A 5,717-nucleotide genomic window follows, 5' to 3' on the forward strand; every position below is an offset into this window, starting at 1 on the left:
GTGTAGTTCTACATACACTCCACGCAAGTCGAACAAACGAATCATAATAAGAACTCCGACACCTCGCAAAACTAAGAAAGTCCTAGTACAACACACTGCTCAACCAAAAGTTAGGAAAAGACTTTCAGAAGATCAGCTGACACCAAGCAAAGTCAAGGTATGTGTATTCTATTTTGTTTGTTTATATAATTTTTCATCAAATATATGTAGGCTCTATAGATCAAGGAGCATAAATACATGTATATACAGTTATTTTGTGAATTTAAAACTGTTCACTTTTATTTGCATTATTCAATTCATCCTAACAACGTCAGGGGTCCTGAGTCAGGACCCCTTTTGTTGTGAGGATGTATTCAATTGAAAATTACACATATTAAATTGATATTTAAGTTTATAAATATTAACTTTACTCAATAGAGTTATAGAATTAGGTAAATAGATGAATAAAACGAATGCAACTGTAGATATTTTTATTGTAGGTGCATTTTCGAGGTAGAAATGACTCAAAAGTAAGGACACGTTTCATCAAAGACAGTCCCTGGGTGGCTGTATTGAAATCCCTGGTGAGAGGCTGCAAAGCAGAGACAATCTCCAAAAAAAATTTCAAAATGGAGGTGCTAAAAACAGAACTGGTTAAGTTGATGCTGTCTGATCTAAACGGCCAATGCCAAATTTTATGCAAGATATCAAAACCTTCAGTATTGCGTGGTAAAGATGAAATTCACTTTAAGTTTGAGAGTGTCTGTGGTAAGCTGAAAGAGAAAGCACAAATGTTGTACGATGTACTCCAAACAGTTATCAAAAAGAGAAACAATTCCAGATTTGCTGTAGCTGCATCAGTTTTGCTTTAGAACAGAAACATACATATGTCACAAGTACATCAAATCATCGGACAAATTCTAGACCATGGAGGTGCAACAGTTGAGGTATTTTTGTTATCATTTAAAAAAAAATTAATTTAACAATAATGCTGTTCAGAAAGAACTAGGAAAGGTTTCAGTCATATTTTGCCCTGATTTAGAGTGATTTTTAAAAACATCACAAAAAATTAAAATGTAACAATTATTTACACAAGAATACCCATAACTTAAGAATCTATAAATAGTTACCAGATAAGACTTTCACAAGTGTAATTATGACGTCATAAACAGTGCATTTTCCGGTAATTTTCTTAAAACTGAGCAGAAGACACCATTTCCTCTGTGATTTTTTGAATAGAAAACTATGTCCGCAGCTGTCGCCCATGATGAAACTTACGTTATCACTTTATCATGTGATATCACATTAAATACATTAATTTCGTTGAAGGCGACGGCTGCGCGCACGTTTTTCCTCTTCAAAAAACTATGAGAAAATGTGCCATTTTTCATCATTTTCGTCTACATCTTAGAAAAAGGACAAAATGTTGAACTCATTATTCGTTTTTTGAAAACAGAGTAAAAGTGTATAACTTGGTACTTTATATGCACATGTGTTCAAGATAGTATACGTGCATTTTCATGAGATGTAAACAACTTGTGAAATTTAGGGCAAATTTTGAAAGAAACTCTACCTTCTTCTTTACTGTACTTAAAAATATAAAACTTTCTTCTGAAATTAAATATCGCTATGATTTCAGACTATTCAAACTCTCTCTGAAATGGGATTATCCATTGGGCCACAGTCAGTGTCAAAGAAACGAGGAAAACTCGTCCTACAAAATGCAGAAAAGCTGAATGACAATTTCCAGAAGCAGATTCGCCAAACTGTGTTGAACCATTCCATATTGATCAGCAAGAGAGCAGAGAGGGCAGTCATGGAGAATTTACCACCATCAGCGGACAAAACAGAATCAGGTACAATAGATGTTCATTTCTTTGATATGGTGAATTCATTTAAAACTCCACAGGCAAATAAGTCTTTTACATGTCCATCTGACCATTCTTGCCTGACAGTATCAAGCAATGATTATGTAACAAGAAAAGAATTTTGTACTGATGTACCCAAGTCAGAACCAGTACATGTATTATATAATCCAACTACAGAGTTGAAATCACTGACTTTAAACACCAACCTTGGCAGAGTAGAATTTCCAAGTTTACCGTCAAGGCACCTGAATCATTTTCAGTTAAACGAATCGGTAGATGTAGTTGCCAATAGTGAAAAGAGCAGAATAATTTTGAAAGACTTTATTACAAGAAATGCTGATCAGATTTCACCCACTATTCCAAGGTTTGAAATCATTGGAGACAATTTAGACCACACCATATCACCAACAAATATGACAAAAGATAAACAGAGAAAAATTCTTCATTGGTTTTTAAATGTGGCAGTACAAAGGAGAGTGTTGGGAGATGATTTACCTTGTGATAAGCCCAAAGCAGAGATTATGAAGGTAGCTAACAGCAACTTCTTGCCTAGTAGGGAAGAGTGTGAAAGTTTCCACATCAATATGATCCATCATATTGCACAAGTCATTACCAAGTACATTGACTGTCTGCAGCCATATTAACAATGCATTCCTAAGTACATTGACCATCCTTATGTGAAAGAACTATCAGAAAAATCAAAATACAGCGTTGTTGACGTACTCAACAAGAGTGAGAATAAATCCGATGACATGATTTCAATTCTTGAACATGTGCATAAAAAATATGTTCCCCATGCAGGTGAAGATGTTGTGGAAAAAATTGTATTTGGTAGGGATGTCCTAACCAATGAACGTGCATATTCCAGCCAGCTGGCTATGATGAACAATGAAATTGAATTAAACCGCCTTGCAGGAGTTGTGCTTAGACCCGAGGGTCTCCATCGAATCATGAATTTACTCTTGGTATCCTAAAAAACATATGTTTCCTGTTCAAGATGTTATTGTTGATGCTAGCAGTTTTTTTATTCTTATTGGATGGCTTATATTAGCAAGTTTCTTGAATGGTTTTGAATGTTTTTTACATTCATTGTGAGGATAAACCCACCTTCCCAGGTTTTCCATATAATATTGATTATATTTTTACTTGCTTGTAATTTTATGCAGTTAATACTAACTTAGTTAAGCCATTGATTATATTTATACTATTCTAATTATGCAAATGATTATATTTATACTAATTTTATTGAATTCACAACCTATTGCTTTTACTAACTTTATCCTTGAGCAGATCAGGTGGGGGATGTCAAATCCTATTGTTTGTCATTTTACTATGAGAATTTAATAAGTATAAATTTAAAGTCAGATTAACAACCCCCACCCCTTTCTGCACAGTTTTTTATGTTATTTATTTGTTCCATTGCATTTATTAACCATTAATATTAAATCACAGTAAATACCATAAGTAGAAAGATTATGTAAAATTTAGGCCAGTGTTTAATGTGATAAGATTAAAAATGTTTAAATTTTCTTATATACATTTTATTTTAGATAATTCGAAATTTTCTGTTGATGAAAAAGGCTTAATAAGAAAATATATATGTAAATGAATCTTTATTAATCCAATTTCAGAACATTTATCAGCAATTCTACAAGCCCTCATCAGCTGCAGATCAAGGGACTTTGTTTCAGTTGCGAAATGTCCTGCAGAGACGAGACGTTAGTGGCCCAGATGGCGTCACTGAGAAGTTCAGGTAAATCTATCAGTAACAAACAGCTTGTTCAGAGGTGCATTTCCTGCATTTCAAAAAGACTTGCGGAAAATCCAATTCTAATTTTCATTGATCTCTAAGCTATCAGTATGCTAGATAACTAAACATTAACTTATGTTCTATATGAAGTGATTATTACTGAAAATAATTGACTTTGTATGATCAGTGATGAGGATGTATGATACCATGAATTGCAATTTTACAGGTCTCATGACATTCATCAGGGACTGTTTAGATGCATTTCTTCTCACAGCGTGTATGGAAGTATTAGACATCAAGAGCCTTGATGAAAAACCTAAAAGAACCATTCTTCCTGATTTGTTACATCTTCAAAGTGAAGAAGAACAGCATGATTGGATAAAAGAGCTATGTTTCCAGATTTTGGACTCCTTTATCTACATTGAAGAAGGTATGTACCAGGTTACTGATTTGTGTTATAATTCATATTTCTGTCATTTACATCAGATGAAACCTTGATTTAAAAAAAAAACCTAAAGGGGATAATTCATATTAAGTGACCTATTTTTTATAATTTTATTTCAATTTTTTTTTTTATTAATTTGGTGGGGGGGGGGGGGGGCTCAGTATAGATACAATAATTTTATACAGGATAATTCTTCTATCAAGTTCAATCAAATGTGCTGTGGTGTCATTATCTTTTTGTTTGGTAAGGTGTGATATATTTTGTTTGTGAGCTGAAAAAGAATTGAAATTTTATTTGCAGATAATTTGCCAACTGTCACAGCACAAGCTGCCGAGATGGACAACCAGGAGCTGTTGATCAGTGAAATATATGAAGTTGAATCGAAGCAGCACACATGTACATGTAATCGAAAGTACAAGACAAAAAGTCACTTTAAGAGACATTTGCAAAATGAACACAACTGGGTGTTTCATACAACAACTGAGGAATCGTCTGAATCACCATCATCTAAACAAGACCGCATAGCACTATGGCGCTCTTCATTTATGAAACTTGCGTTATTACTAAGAGACACAGAAGATGCTTACAAGTTGGGTGATGGCACACGTATATTCAGAAATGCTAAGTTTGAAATGATGTGTGCTGATGTTGCTAACCATTCCAAATATAAACTGTGGCTGTGGAGACTCTTAGCATATGAATGTGCTCTCCTGTCACCACGTGAGGCATTTGAGTACAAGTGGAATTGTTCCTCAAATATTCATGGAGGATTGGGGAAAAATATCCCTAATGACAATCTCGTTGAAATATGTGTACATGTGATCAAGAAAAAATGCGGGAACAAGGTGCTAATCTTACTTATGAAAGTGCTAAGAAGATTGCATCATGTGCGCAAATGCAGGAAGAAATACGGATCAGTGTTCAGCAGCAACTTGGCATGAAAACTTCAGGTCAAACCAAACCAAGTGTGGACAAGAAAAAAGATCTTCAACTTATTATCAACGAACTTAGAGCTAATGACATATTTAGCTATATTCCTGGGAGAAAATTTAATGCATTTAAAGATTTTAAGGAAACTTTTTCTCGCATTAATTTGGTTAATCTCCATAAATGGATAACAAGCCAAAAAGAACGAGCTAGTTTTGAACGGCAACAATAGATTTCACTTGTTTAGATGTGTTTTGTCATGTGTCATTTATCATATTACTTATTGAAATATATTAAATTCATCATTTGTTTATTGATCAGGTTATGTGGATGGTAACCCCCCCCCAAAAAAAAATAATAAACTGTTTGTTTACGGTTTGAAAAGAAGAAACCAGATAGGATTTTAGATATTTTTTAAAAATAATTGACTGCCAAATTTAATACAAGTTTTTTTTTCTATTTAGAAATGGTTTTTCCAATCATCTTGAAACCCTTAAACAAACATTTTTATTGTTCTTACTTAATTGGACTACTGTGGTTTCAAAAATATTCATTGAATATTAATTTTCATGGATTTCATCTTAAATTGATCAAGGAAATTAAATATTCCTTTATAAGGTGCAATATCTAACTACATGTTGTATTGAAAAAATCATTGGCCATCATATTACAAAACCTGTAAAACTGTCATTTGCTGTAACATTAAATCCATGAAAATCAATATGCCCTTGAAAATTCATGAAAGCAC

General features: G+C 33.4%; 1 pseudogene; it reads left to right on the plus strand.

Annotated features, from left to right (window-relative positions):
- Positions 1 to 485: 485 nt before the first annotated feature.
- Positions 486 to 5,254, plus strand: LOC128181950 (uncharacterized; annotated as a pseudogene).
- The last annotated feature ends 463 nt before the right edge of the window (positions 5,255 to 5,717 follow it).

This window comes from Crassostrea angulata, chromosome 4, assembly GCF_025612915.1.
Source record: "Crassostrea angulata isolate pt1a10 chromosome 4, ASM2561291v2, whole genome shotgun sequence".
Classification (NCBI taxonomy): domain Eukaryota; kingdom Metazoa; phylum Mollusca; class Bivalvia; order Ostreida; family Ostreidae; genus Magallana; species Magallana angulata.